A 16565-nucleotide genomic window follows, 5' to 3' on the forward strand; every position below is an offset into this window, starting at 1 on the left:
GTCAAAAACTGATAACCACTTCCACAAATCGACGATCTATTCGACCTGCTCCAAGGAGCTAGTCACTTCTCAAAGATAGATCTGCGATCTGGATACCACCAACTCAAGGTCCGAGAGGAGGATATTCAAAAAACCGCCTTCCGAACTCGTTAGGGACATTATGAATTTGTCGTAATGCCCTTCGGTCTAACGAATGCTCCTGCCGCATTCATGGACCTAATGAAATCGAATCTGTCGACCTTTTCTTGATAATTTTGTAATCGTTTTCGTCGATGATACCCTACTATATTCCCGAAGCGAAGAAGAACACGGCCAACATCTTCGACAAATCCTGGAAACCCTGCGAACCGAAAAGTTGTACGCATAACTCTCCAAGTGTGAGTTTTGGCTCCGAAGTGTGAACTTTTTGGGACATGTTGTTAGTCAGGAAGGAATTCATGTGGATCCTTCTAAAATCCAAGCTATCGAAGGATGGCCAATCCCAACAACACCCACAGAAATTCGCCAATTTCTGGGTCCTGTAGGCTATTACAGGAGATTCATCCAAAACTTCTCTAAGACGGCCAAACTGCTTACCATGCTTACACAAAAGGGCGTACCCTTCGTATGGACAGACAAGCAGGAAGCCGCGTTTCGATCTCTGAAGCAAGCACTCTGCAGTGCGCCGATGCTATCGCTACCCGAAGGAACGGAAGACTTTATAGTCTACTGTGATGCATCAAATCAGGGTTTAGGCTGTGTACTCATGCAACGTGGAAGGGTGATAGCTTACGCGTCCCGACCGCTTAAGACACACGAAGTGAATTATACGACCCACAATCTGGAGCTGGGAGCAGTGGTCTTCGCCCTGAAGATTTGGAGAAACTACCTGTACGGTACCAAGTGCACTATCTTCACTGACCACAAGAGTCTTCAACACATCTTGAATCAAAAGGAGCTAAACATGAGGCAACGAAGATGGGTCAAACTGCTAAACGACTACGAGTGTGAAATTAAGTACCATCCAGGAAAGGCTAACGTGGTAGCCGATTCCTTGAGTCGGAAAGAATACTCAAGTCGTCGTGTGAAAACTCTCTCGATAACCATCCAATCCCACCTGACCTCGCAAATCAGAACAACCCAGTCAGATGCCATGAAGGCGGAAAACAAAACAAGTGAAGCGCTGCGTGGAATGGAGAAGAACTTGGAGGTGAAGGAAGATGGAGCATACTACTTCATGAACCACATTTGGGTCCCTAAACTTGGGGGATTTAGGTAGGTAGTCATGAACAAAGCTCACAAGACGCAATACTCCATCCATCCGGGTTCAGACAAAATGTACTTAGATGTTAAGCAACATTATTGGTGGTCAAATGTGAAGGCAGAGATTTCCACTTACGTGAGCAAGTGCCTCACTTGTGCTAAAGTAAAGGTGGAATATCAGAAGCCCTCTGGATTACTACAGCAGCCAGTAATTCCCGAGTGGAAATGGGAAAGGATTACCATGGATTTTGTGACCAAACTACCCAAGTCGACAGACGGTTTGGACACGATCTGGGTAATAGTTGATAGACTAACAAAATCCGCCCATTTCCTACCAATAAAAGAATCATACAAGATGGAGCGCCTGACAAGAATCTACATCAAAGAAATCGTGAGACTCCATGGAGTACCAGTATCTATCATCTAAGATAGAGATAGTATATTTACTTCACGCTTTTGGCAATCGCTTCAGAAATCTACGGGAACACGACTCGATATGAGCACTGCCTACCACCCACAAACGGATGGTCAAAGCGAGCGAACCATTCAAACACTAGAAGATATGCTTCCAGCGTGTGTAATAGACTTTGGAAGACCATGGGATACCCACTTTCCTTTGATCGAGTTCTCGTCTAACAACAGTTATCACTCGAGTATCAAAGTTGCTCCTTTCGAAGCATTATACGGGCATAAATGTAGATCACCATTGTGTTGGGCTGAGGTAGGAGACACCCAACTAGCGGGAGGGCGGACTCCAAACAACGCCTTAACAGGACCCGAAATCATACACGAGACGACCGAGAAGATAATTGAAATCAGATCACGACTGCAATCGTCACGAGACAGACAAAAGAGCTACGCCGATAAACGATGAAAGCCCTTGGAATTCAAAGTCGGAGATAGGGTGTTACTAAAAGTGTCTCCTTGGAAAGGAGTGATTTTTTTTGGGAAGCGAGGCAAACTGAACCCTCGATACATTGGACCCTTCGAGATGCTTGCCCGAATCGGTCAAGTGGCTTATAGATTGCAACTACCCGCCGAGCTTAGCAGTGTACACCCTGTGTTCCATGTCTCCAACTTGAAGAAGTCCTTATCCGATGAGACTCTCGTCATTCCATTAGAGCAAATCGAAATCAATGAGAACCTTCTGTTCGTCGAGGAGCCAGTTGAAATCAGGGACCGAGAGGTAAAGCGTACCAAACAGAGCCGCATTCCAATTGTGAAATTTTGATGGAACGCGAGACGCAGACCAGAATTCACATGGGAACGCAAAGATCAAATGAAGCAGAAGTACCCTCATCTATTCTCGCATTCTCAAATCTAGCTTTCAAAAAAATTTCAGGACGAAATTCCCTCTAACGGGGGGATGATGTCACAACTAGAAATTTTGGTGCCTTGTAACTACAACACTTATAACAACTATGAATCAATAACATGAAAGCGTGCATGATGCTTATTCTATAACACCAAAACTTCATCAAATACTTCATTCTAGCACTACAAATGGTCAACAAAGAATTGAAAACCTTTGAAATCCCAATTTGAGTCCATTTTGGACTAGGATTTCCTTATTGGGCCTAATGGACTAATAAACTTCCAAATTATCCATCTTGAACCTTGAACTCTCAAATGGGCCCTGTTTCGACCTATATACATGAAACTTAATATTTTTGGGCCTTATGAGCCAAAACGTATACTAGGTTAACCTTTATGGGCCTTAATGGGTAACAACCAAATTAATTTAGCCCTTTTAGGTCATAAAAATTACACCTTGATTTAGTTGGGCCAAGCATCATCTAAATTATCTATAATGTGGGCTTAAGGGCAAAAAGCCCAAAAATTTCTTCTCTTTTCTCCTCTTATCGGCCCAACTACACAAGTAAGGAGAAGTTGACTTTTGCTTGCCACCTCACCATTGTTTCTTGGTTCTCCATGCAAATAACTCATGTATCCAAGCAACCATCCCTTCACTTATATCTCTTCTTCTCTCTTTCTTCTTCTCGGCCGAGAGTTTCCCAAAGAGACACACACACACTTCACTCAAAACTCTCTCAAAGAAACTCTCTCTATTCCTCTCCAAATTTTCGAGATCTAGGAAGCTTTCAAAGAGATTATTCCACAAAACTCATCATCTAAGGTAAATTCATACTTGAATCTATGGCCTAGACTCTTCGTTTTATCAAAAACCTCTTTCTAACCCATACAAAATAATGATCACTCTCTTAGAAACCATCTAAGTCCGAGATCTTCCAAGAAAGGTTCCTAAAGCTGAGAAATAGCACCAAACTTCTTCTATTCTTCTTCAAAACCGAAACTATAACTCAAGGTGAGCTTCATACCCCTCTTTTTTCGGTTTTCATATGTTTTATGGGGGAGAATACAAAAAAATGTGTAGATCTATGTGTATGTGTATTCTATGTGTGATTTTATGCATGTATGTGTGTGATTTTATGTGTTATTGTGATAAATATGTAACCAAAAGGGGTGTTAACTAGAGATCTATGACTTGAGAAAGGAATCAAACATCATCTAAGTTATTTTACACTAAACAAGTCAAGAAAATAGCTTATAAGGTTATGAGGAACATATTCTAACATAAAACCCATTTTAGGGCTTAAATTGTAAAAATACAAAACTTGGGTAAAAACTATCAAATCATGGTTTCCTGAGGGTCAAAAGAGTCAATACAGTTTTTATAATCATTTTTCTGAATATTAGAATTTTCAAAGGACTTGAAATGCAAAAATTTAGCTTATTGGGCTAAATATGGGCTTTTCGGCCCAATAAGCCCAAAAATTACGAAATTTGAAGTTTAAAGGGGTTGAAATGTAATATTCTGAAAAAAAAATGGTTAAGAAGTGAAATAAAACTATTTCAAAGGTCAAAAATGCTTTTCAATTTCAAAAGGGATCAAAAATGTAAACTTTTTATATTTTTGGCCAAAACTATAAAAGTTGCGAAATATGGGGTTCTAACCGACAAACTCCATTCTGGAAGGGCTAAAGCTGTTTACAAAATAAATTTTGGGTTAAAAATGTTTTTTCAACAAGTTTATGATACAAAAGTGTCAAGAAAATGTTTTAAGGAGTAAAAATGAAATTCTTTTATATAAAGGACTGAAAGTGTTATTTTTATAAAAGAAAGGTAGTGAAAAGGTCAAGATCATACTTTTAAACAAATAAATTCATTAAGACAAAATACAAGATACCCGACTAGCGACAAAACGGAAAACGAATACACCTTCAATACCAAATAACGTTATCAACGAATTGATTCAGTCTCGAATCAATACAAAACAACAATCGCTAAATCAAAACTCTCCAATAGATATGTGATGACTAAAAGCAATAAACCTACAAACTTTGGGCTTATGAGTTTCAAATCATGCTTGTTGGGCCTTGCAAGCCCACCAACATGATCTTTGGGCCCAAAGGGATAACGCTTATATGTTATTGGGCCTTCAATGACCCAATATTTTATAAAAGGACTTTCAATAGCTTTTATGTGCTAGTAGGCCAAAGTGTCCCATTAGAAAAGCTAGTAAGGTCACAGTAATCAAATGCGAGTTGGACCATCGTGTCTTTCGCATCCGCGACAGCCTAAGGTACTTACGATAGTAGTAAGACATAATGCCCCCTTCTCTTTGTTCGCTAAGGCTTACGAGAAATCAAAGTAGACAAAATTAGGACGATATACAATGTGGATTAATCAATATTTATGCATTAAGACAATACAAAAATCAGTAATCACGAATACATTTCAATATCGGAAAACATCGGGTTTTCTGGGGAATTCAATACTACTCGCTCGAAATCTTATAACTATAATACAAAATACCCTTCATATATATATATATATATATATATATATATATATATATATGTGTGTGTGTGTGTGTGTGTGTGTGTGTATGCTTTTGAAATCATTCATGCATCAACTTATGGATCTCACACTTTAATAAAAAAAAATCTTTTCAGAAAATATCGGATTTTCTGGGTTTTTACAAAACTACACAAATCGTTTAATCACAACATTGCTTATGAACTCACCAACATTTTATATGTTGACGTTTTTCCAAAATAATTTGTATTCTCAAGTAACAGGTAGGCGGAAGAGTATTATGAAGTAATGTTAGATGTTATGTTGTTAAAAACACTCAAACTATTTATGTTATGACTGTGTAATGTTAAAACAATGTACTTGATGTGAACAATTCCAGTTGTAATATATTGATGCATGGTGACGTTTATGTTATGATTCATGTATATTCATTGTGATGATATTCAATTTAAGTCACGCGAGCCCTCGGACGTTTCCGCCGTCTGGTTCGGGGGTGTGACAAAGCAGGACGCAAGGCATCTGCAATTTATATTTCTTCACGTAAGGATGATTTTGGAATTTAGAAGCAAGGGCAAAATTGTCTATTTGAAATGTTTTTTAGCTTTCAAATGGTAAAAAAATATTACAAATTAATAAAAATAATCAGAAAATAGATTTGGGTATTTATGATATTAAAAAACATTAAGAAGTGCAAATACGATATTTAGAATTTAGGCCGGACAAATACGATATTTAGCTATTTAGTAAGGGTGTATACGAAATTCTCCCTTTATGTTTCTATATTAGCGAGATAATATAAGTTTTAAATGGTTTATTCAATGTTTTTAGCTTCGGCAACATCAAATGATGGTTGATTTGGGATATGAGAGGAGTATAAAAAAAATTCAAACAAAGGGCCCAACCGGGTTCGAACCGGTGACCTCTTGATCTGCAGTCAAATGCTCTTCCACTGAGCTATGGACCCATTGTGCTGGTTATTTGAAGCATAGATTTATATTAATATTCAACATTCGAAAAAAAAAAGAAGACAAAAAGATTTTGATAGATCAAGCTGGTGTGCTTTGAAAATGATTTTCATAAAAATTGTTACTTATTTGGCATGTTATTAACCTACATAAAAAATTGTGACAAACCTTAAAACAAATGTCCATCTAAATACCATTTAACTCAAACCGGTTATGTTAAAAAAAAATTCCATTATGATGGTGTTTCAACAATTATTTAGTTAGTTGAACATATCTCGTGATTGATGGTTGATAACTAACGAGTAGAGAAATATCACATATTACAGGTAGAATTATGTTTTTTTATAGAAATGACATAACAAAATGGAAAATACATATAAATCGTCTCGAAATGTGAAAACAAGTTGATGTAACAAGTCTTGGGAAATATTGTGATATGTACTGTTGTAACAAACTAACAATATTTTACGTGAAATTACGTCCCTAAATTACTTGATGTGTCAGATACGGTTTTGGTGTCCTATAGGTGTGTTTCAAATGGATTTTCATATGTTGGGGAAGGGTGGAGAATATATGGGATCATTGGGTTCCTATCAAGTTGAACATTCTCTTATGGTGTATCAGACTAGGGAGCATTCTAACAGAGGAAAAATAGTCAACTAATGATATGGTCATATATAACTATATATTTTAGGTCATTAGCTTGATATATTTGAATAATAATGTTATATTTTAAGATATATGATACTTGATATTCCTTGGAATGTTAAACAATAGTTAAAATCGAAATTGGGATGCAAAATGGGGAGAATGGAGTTGAAAGGGAAGAAAAGTCGGCAAAACCGAAAAAGCTATATTTGATAAATTATAATTAGGCTGATAGACCTATCTTCAGTGTTTTGACTATATTTAGTGACTCCTAACTCATATTAAGGTGATTCAAGATTCTTTGAAAACAAGACAAAATTTCAATTGACTTTCATGCTCATGCCAAAATATGAATTCTAGTTCCCACTATAGTGATCATGATTATGATGACATGTGCGGACTTGAAAAGATCTAGTGAATTATTCAAACATCAAGAACACAAGGAGTAAATAATCACATTTAAGCTCAATTAAAATAGTAAGAGTACGAGTGGGTTCTGTTCTTTCTCGCACTAAACTAACTCTCAAATGGGTCTTACAAGTTCATATATAACATAGGAGCCACTCACTTCGTATTTATAGGAAAGGCTAAACCCATTACACATTAGAAAACGTTAACCCACATCCATGTTAGAATTAGATGTCCCCCTCAAAGTTAGGATTGGATGTCCCAACTTTAGTTTCCAAACGAGCTTGCGTTATCAAGACTAATTCCTTCTCGAAGTAACACCGGTCTTCAAATCCACAATTGAATACCCGCGAAGCTTCGAATACCCATATCTACATTCTCCCCTGTTTTATAATCAACAAGTGATTATAAATTCCATAAACGAAGAGAAGCACTTAAGGAATAAACTTGACGAATGTCCTCCTCTATGTGTGCCAAAAATGAAACCATGAAAATCTTGCACAAAAAACAATCACGAAAAGCAAAGAAAAAATTCCAAATTTTTTGAAAATTTTTTACTTTTGGGTGAGAGTTGCAAGAATTTCAAAAATCTGGGTAAAAACTGTCAATTTTGTAATTCTACAGGGAACCGTTGTGCCAAAAAAAGCTTTCAATGCGAAACTTTACCCCAAATACGAAATTTGGCATAAAGTGACAATTCACATATGCTTCAAGGATTGAATTCGAAAAATATTCCCATTTCTCATAATTATACCCCAATGTCGAAACTGGGTAAATTTGGTCAAAGTGCTCTAATATCAGGGATTCGGAAAAAAAATCTGCATTCTTCATAGAAAATTATCCCATTTCGAAAGTGGGTATTTTCTTCTAATTTGTTTGACAATTTGCAATTTCGACTCTATGAACACTAACCATCTAAATCAATTTCAACATTGGTTTGATTCGAAGAGATATCGTTCAACTTTCAAGCGACCCAAACCAATTACGACTCCAGTCAAAATCGAAATCGTTTCTAGATTTATCAAGAACCTGATTTTGACTTTTGACATCGACTCCAGATTTTGCAAGCTAAAGGCGTTCGACTCCTAACCCAAACAACAATTGTTCGACCCTTAAACACGAATCCAATTTCGATTCGAACTCAACATCCAATGCCAGTTCGAATATAATTCCATTCAAATGATTTCAATACAAGTCTTCAACCATTTGATAGCATCTTCACAAACAAGAAATCAATCTTTTATTATATACATTTGATCTCCAACATTTCAATCCACATCAAATTCATTTCGAGATGAGATCCAGATCAATTACGAGTTCAAATTCTGATTTCAGTCGAACCTCCTTCAATCTTGACTTTTCCTGTTCTTTTGCATTGACTTTAGCCTTCAACAATCGATTCCCAATACGAGACTTTGGAAATTTGATAATTCCAAATCAAATAACCATACAATCAATTTGAAATTTGAAGCCACTTCAAGCAACAATCTTCAAATCCAATATCCAGGTCAAATGTTTCTCAAAATCACATCAAATCATAGACATAATTTCACGATACTGTAACATCCCAAAAATCATTACCAAATTTTTTGTTTTTAATTATGTTACTTATAAAACAGTTTACTGAAAACATCATCGATATCATATCAATCCATAATTCCTTAAGTCAAATGTCATAAAACATGTCGTGGAATAATAGTAATGTCAGAGTACAATCCCAAGAACATCATAGTGCGGAAATCATATGTAGGATGCGCTGCTACCATGCCAGCTCCTTTCCCTTCGAAGAGCATGTACCTGAAACCAAAACTGAAAACCGTAAGCACAAAGCTTAGTGAGTTCCCCCATCATACCACATACCATACAATAACATCTCTAGCTAGGCATATATAGGTACCAGCTTCCCCTTCGGTCTATTTCAACTGGATAATTGCCTAGCATATTAGGATACTGGCCTCCCCTTCGGTTTATTTCAATCGGATAACTGCCTAGCATATATGGGTGTTGGCCTCACTTTCGGTCTATTTCAACCGGATAACTGCCTAGCATATCTGGGTGCTGGCCTCCCCTTCGGTCTAATTCAACCGGATATCAGGGACTATTTAACCCTTACCACTACTACATAGAATCATAGCATACTTGCACATAGAACATAACAGATGGTGGCATACCAGACAATTATCACACAGACAATCATCTAATTACAGGCTCCTACCAATGGGTCAACATTGTGGCCATAGACCCACTTCTACTGGAAGGTAACTCATCTCGTAAAACTGTGTGTCGAATCTCACAGAAAGTAATCTCTAACAGCTTCTCCGTTGACTACTAGATACCATAATCATAATAACACTCAATCAAAAGTTATAACACTACTTATGGTAAAGCGACCATTTTACCCCTTTGGCATAACTTAAACCATTACTAAGGCCCAATTATAACTTATTAAATCCAATGCACCCATGTCCGATCAAAGGCTCCTTAAGGGCCCACTAATGGCCCAATTTTCTAAATTGGGCCCAATCCTTCAAATGGGCCTTTTCATAATTCTATAAGTCCTTAGTGTAACATCCATAAAATTCGAACCAATTTAAAACTTTTTAAATCATTTAAAACCATTCAATTATTACAATTAGTTTTCAAAACATTTCAAACATCACAGTCCCCAGAAATCATAATCATCGATCAAGAAAGTGTACGGTCATGCCTTCGCCTTCACGCGGCCATCTGTTGATCCTGAAACAATAAGCCGAAACTTTAAGCCCGGAAACTTAGTGAGTTACCCCAAAAATACCAACGCCATACAGATAACCATATCAAATAAACATATAAGCAATAGAACAACCATGCATCTCGTGTCTACAGTGTGAGTTGTCCGCCCGCACTGGGCCTTCAGTCCACTTGGTCCACTCTCTGAGTCTACAGTATGACTGGACCGCCCGCATCGGGCCTTCAGTCTATCTAGCCCACTCTCTGAGCCTCGGCATGTCTGGACCACCCTCTCGGGGCCTTCAGCCTATCCGGACCACTCGTCGGGCCTTCGGTCTAACTAGGTGCCCTCCTGGGCCTACACTCTATCCTATCCGCCCTGAGTATGTTGGCCTACAGCACGAAGCAGGACCCGCCTCAACCCAACCCCCATACCACTCAAATAAGCATGTGCACATAAATATCGTACGCTAGCATGTATATAACGGATAATCATACCGATCTAACAAATCACTAGCATAGCAAATCCTATAACCAGGATACCGACCTAACCGGTCACTAACATAATATCATTATATATATATATATATATATATATATATATATATATATATATATATATATATATATATATATATATATATATCATGATACCGACCTACATCAGGTCACTAATATAAAACCATCCTAACTACCAGGATGCAGATCTAGCATATCAATAGACATATCGAGCAAATACCCAGATCCAAATCCGAAAAAGGCCCGGCCTTGGTGCCTTAGACCCTATTGATATAATGAGGATAGTTCACCTCGCAACTAAAGAACTGAACCACGAAATCATGCTCCCGAAGCACTGACCCAAACTCCAACACCTATAACCATAAATGGTCCATTTTCATAAATACCCGATTACCAACCTCAACTCTTTAAGTACCCTCAGCTACTTGCTAAGTTCCATGCATAACTCGACAACTCACCGAGTCACTAGAGTGGCTCGTTGAGTTGCTAAGGTTTGCGGTCGTAAACTCCTTAGTCGTCTCATCGAGTCTCCTTTGCAACTCGTCTAGTTTATACATGTCCAAAGGTTGGGAAAACCCTAGCCGACTCACCAAGTCACTCATCTGACTCGACAAGCCCACGACAATCTTCATCGGACTCGCCGACTTGACCATGCGATTCACCGATTCCCTTCAGTCCTTCATCCATACAGAGGCTTTTTAAGCCATGCTAAGGCTCCAAATTGTAGATCTAGGCTCCTAGAGTGTTGTTATCACGTAAAGTTGCTAACTTTACATGCATGCAAGGCTCTATGGAACTAAAACACTCATAACTAGAATTTGGGGAAGATTTTGGACATGAAGAAGGGTCAAAGCTTCATAAAGCTTGAGGCTTTCTGTCCATAAAGCGTAGGGGAGTCAAGATCTGAAACTTTACCCTTGTGACAAGCTCAAACCCGAAAATGACTCTATCTTGCCCTAGAAAGGACCATTTTCTTTCACAAAAGGGAGATCTAAGCAATGAAATGTAAAGGTGGTAGCTTTATACCTAAATCTTGATGCCACAACACTGGAAAGACTAGATCTACAAGCTCTTTCTTGTTCCAAGCTCTCAACTCTTCAAGAAATACTCCAATATCCTCTTTTTTGGTCTCCCATACTCAAGAATGAAGATTAACTAGCTATTAGGGTTTCTTTGGAGGTGAAGGTGACAAAGGAGGTTGAGGAGGAGAGGTAAGGACCTTTAAATAGGGTGCAAAACCCCAAAATTAGGGTTTCATCCTCCAGCTCCTACTCGTCGAGTCCCTTCTTGGACTTGGCGAGTAGGTCACTTAAACACGAGGACCAACCCACTGCTACTCGGCGAGTCAGGCAACCTAATCGTCAAGTAGACCTTGAAATCATGAGCATTTATAACCATAAATTGATACTAGGGAATCGGTGTTACACTTAGCCAAAAATGAAATAAACTCGAGTGGACCAATATGTCCCAAAAGGCCCAATACATCTAATTCCAAATTCCCAGGCCCAGAACTATGCTCTACAATTGGTCACAGGGCTCAATAGTCCAGGCACAGTATTCTTAGGCCTAAAAATCCCAATATACCCACTCTACATGCGTACGTGCAACATACCTGGCACGTACGCCCAGCGTACGTTAACCATGACCAAAACAGGGAGTTGACCCAGTACGCGCAGCGTACCAGGATGTACACTTAGCGTATTGGCCAACTTTCTTAGGACTTCATTTGTGAATTAATCTATTAAGTCTTTACGTCCAAAATGTAGATCCATGTCCTTTAAAACCTCCTAATCCATAAAGTCACAAACTTTATGTTCTTGCATGCATGGTTGGGGTGAAAACATGATTTTGGTACTTTTAACAAGCTTTATGACCATCAAACACTTTCATGGTTGTGACTTAACCATCAAGGTCCAATTTTTATGAATCTTAGTGCCTCTAAAAGCCCAAAAGGACAACTCTTATGGTCTGAAATCATTAAGATGCAAGAATCCTCAACAATGGAGTCCAAAAGTGGCCTTAAACACTCCTATAAACAAATCTCAGCATGCAATGGTCATGTTTGGAACTTGATACCTCAAAAGAGTCAGAAATGATTCCAATCTCCTCGATCTACAATCTCTTTGTGAATCCTTGCTCCTTCTTCAAGCTCATTTCTCTTGCAAAGCACCAAAACTACACCTAGATACACCCAAATGGCTTCCAAATAACAAGGACACACAAATATGGGTTAGGGTTTTCCTGGTAGCTGGCTAGAGGTGAGAGGGAGGCTGGACCAAAGGCAGAAGGTCCTTTATATGGGGATCAAACCCTAAAAGTTAGGGTTTTAGACTCTGCACGCATACGTTGCGCGTACGAGCATGGCCTCCCCGCCCAATCCTCTTGAGTACGCTGCACGTACCTGGCATAGTACGCCCCACGTAATCCCTTTCTCAGCCCAACTATCCTGTCCCAAACCAAAAACATCCCATTATTCAATAAAATAAATAATATTAATAACTATAAATCCCGGATGTTACAAATATACGAATGAAGTAAAACGAATTGCGTATATCGTGAAATTTAAACTGGGAATACTTGCTATCTGATCGGAATTGTGAATTAAGATATTGATTCAACTTTGATTAAAAAACGAGATTAATCAGATCGTCGTGAATGCATGATCAAAACGAGAAATGTTAAGTTTTAGTATACTGCCACATTCTATGGTGCACATACAACCCTAAATGCTTGGATCTATGTTTTCTCTAATTATACATGCAATAATGTTTCCAAAGCATTAAGCCTACAACTAGCATACAAATGACATAAACAACATAAAATACTAGTTAGGAGTTTACCTCTTTATGTAGCTTGTAGAACTTGTTATGTTTGGCCTTCAAGAACTTAGCACCAATAGTATAAATGCCTCAAATTGAATCACAACACACCTAGGACAAAGGATGACTTTTGAGAGAGTTTCTTGCACTCAAAATCAGTTATATGGACTCCATAATCCATACTCTTGGGCTTATTATCCATGATCCATGAATCAAGTGGGCCGGATTCTTCCATAAACTTAGTCCATCGTGTATCATAAGCCCAAAACATATATATACATATATATATATATATATATATATATATATATATATATATATATATATATATATATAACTAATTTACACAATTAGTCCCTATTAATTTAATTAGTCTCTTTTGATCATTAAATTAATTCCAAATTAAATCTTGATCAATACTATTTAAATCATTTGATTTCATATTAATATATTAGAACTTATAATATAATAATAAATCATAAATTACCTCTTCTCAAAAGTCCATCCTATTAAATTGTCCTGGTGATATGCAACCCAAATGGACCACGCAACTCTCGGCTCAAGTACATAACAATTATAGTTATGGGCTTACACACCTAATCCAATAGTCTCCCACTTGGATAAGTCTAATAACTATTATTGCAAGTATGACTCCAAAATCCCGACTAGCAATCATATCTCTTAAAAGCCACGGTCGAACTCTGACCTAATCAATGATGCGTCCATTAGATAAAGGATCATATATATTCCTCCATTCTGGATATCATATGGACATGATACATTGATTATAATCATTCTCTCTGTCCATCAGTCCAGGCTTGGCAAAGCACTTAGGGTTATCATCACTAAATCATCAAGGGGCCCACAAATATCGCTTTTATCCACATAGGGTAAAAGGAACAGATAAACTTCGACTCAAATGCTTGCTTGTACTTACTCATAAAATCACACACAACGATATGTTTTATAAAACCAAGTTAGTTTGCGTTTACATATGTCAATGTGCAACCGACTTGCAACTACAACTCACACATCTTGGTTTCAAGAATATAAGATAATATCGTCTCACAATCCCTCGTGATAGAATCCATGAAGTGATTTAGATGAGCGTGGGTTGAATCTAATGCCCGAATCTTATTCCAGGAGAACTCATGAAAACTGTAACAAACTTGTGCTATGACTAAAACACCTCTACAGACCCATTCATGATAATCTTGCCATAATACCTACTTCCAAAGTATGATCGACTGTGGATGGTTTGAATAACCTAGTTATTCGGGTAGTCAAACATGCAAAGTGAAACACAATTATAATACTAATCCTATATGGGCCAAAACTTTTGAGTCTCATATTGATTTCTCATTATTCATTGTATAATGTTTCAAATAATCAACTTAATACTTGAATTAAAACAATAGCTATGCCATGCTCCAAGCATACACACTACGTTTGTCTATGGTCCTGACTTTATGAAATAGATCAATTGAAAAACATTTCAATGATGCTCATTTCACAAATCCAAATCCTTATTGCAAGTGTAACAATTCCAAATTCTTGTCACTGTTAGAAAGTGTTAGATTCTAAACTATCATACAGTGATTCTTTTGTAATGTCTACGTACCAAAAGTCACAAAGACTTGACCAATGATATTACAAAATATTCCTTTGGAGATTGTTACAAGATAATTCCATGGAAATGATGTCTCAAATTCAAAGTACATTCCTTTGAACATCCTTCTTGCATAAAATTCTTCAACTCCCAATATGGAAACATTCCACATTTTCCATACGACAACTCATTATTAATAGACTCGAGTCTATTCGTAATAATGTCAATATGGTCCATCCATTACTATACTTCCAACTGTCCTTAAGCGACCAATCATTGGCGAACCTTAGATTGTCCTTAACAGTTGTTTAACCACTTTAGTCATATCCGGTTATATTCCTTTTTCCCTCTAAATGCCCTAGACATTTGGAAAATTAGAAAACGAGAATATTATAGCATATGCAATCGATCCTATACCTGAAGCATATGGGACGCAATTCATAATGTCTAACATAAAGACATGATACTTGATCAGTATTTTGCTATAATATTTCTATTTGGCATGTTCTCATAATTCGAATTATGTAGAGGGATGCCATAATCATAATCAAATTTTAAGAACGCAATTAACATTTCCATATATAGAATTTCCTTATGTTGAACCATTCCAACATAACATTCATATATATTTGACTAAATTTGATTAAAACCCCAATCTAAGCTTTTAGATTTTGAAATGAAGTATAATTTTCTCTCCCTTAATTATAGCAAAACAGCTTTTCAAACCCTGCAACTTTGCGATTTGAACCTTTTGTTTTCTATAGTTAACATTTCTAACTTGCAACACTTACCATAATAATTATGCTCCCACTAGCATAATAATTATTATCTTACTAGCATAACACTTATGTTCCCATTAGCTTTGACATGTATTCAGAAATCTGTTGGACTTCAAGAAATCAATACTTGTTGACTTTCTTATCAAAGTTCAAATTTCTGATACGAGATGTTTCAATAGGAATTTATCTAGGATTCTCAAACTCATACACCTTTCCTTATATAGCTCACATGTGTGTCTTAACTATTCAGAACTTATGACAATAAGTTCCAAATGTTTAGACCCTTTGCCTTTCTAAAGATTACGTCACTCAAGGCTCAATCTTGGAGTATGACTCTAAGACTTGATTTGGAACGAAGTATGATTCACCTTTTTAATTTAACCATTCCATAGATTCACGATTCCTCTTTTTAGTCACAAAAGTGCACTAAGATGACCTTAGAGGATCAATTGTGACATGCTTTACATAATAATTAAGACGATCATAAAACACGATACTAAAGTATTCTCCCATCTTTTTAGATTGGAGAAACTTTTATCTTTCTGTCGGCTTTGATTCTTCTTATTCGTTCTACCATACATTGAAACTTTTCCAATGTTTCAGAATTATACTTAAACCAGTAATCATAACCATATTTACTAAACTTTAGTAAATCGTGACGAATGGTCTTATTATTCTTTGAGGTGGACCTGACCAGTGTACTCGATCCCCTAGTCCTTCACTTGACTCACATGTACATGTGATCAAGGAATTAGTCTTAATTTGCCAAAGATGAAAATTCTCATTCATCATACAATACAACTAGCATGACTCCAAGTTTCTGTCCAATTGAAACTTGAATGATGAGAATCCTTCCTTATTTGGAAAATTCTTGACATTACCACAAAAGAAAGAATCAAATTCATATTATTAATATTGCTAGAAACATACAAACATCAAATTTTTCATAAATGTCATTGTAAGGAGATATAAGATAAGATAAAATTATCAAAAATTTTATTTATTTATTAAAATGCGGAAAAACTTT

At 36.9% G+C, this 16565-nt stretch overlaps 1 non-coding gene across 1 annotated transcript; it reads right to left on the minus strand.

Moving 5' to 3' along the window:
• Nucleotides 1-5974: 5974 nt before the first annotated feature.
• Nucleotides 5975-6046, minus strand: TRNAC-GCA (transfer RNA cysteine (anticodon GCA)). Its single transcript has one exon. It is a non-coding gene; the product is annotated as a tRNA-Cys (tRNA).
• Between the last annotated feature and the right edge of the window lie 10519 nt (nucleotides 6047-16565).

This window comes from Lactuca sativa, chromosome 7 (genome assembly GCF_002870075.4).
Source record: "Lactuca sativa cultivar Salinas chromosome 7, Lsat_Salinas_v11, whole genome shotgun sequence".
NCBI lineage: Eukaryota > Viridiplantae > Streptophyta > Magnoliopsida > Asterales > Asteraceae > Lactuca > Lactuca sativa.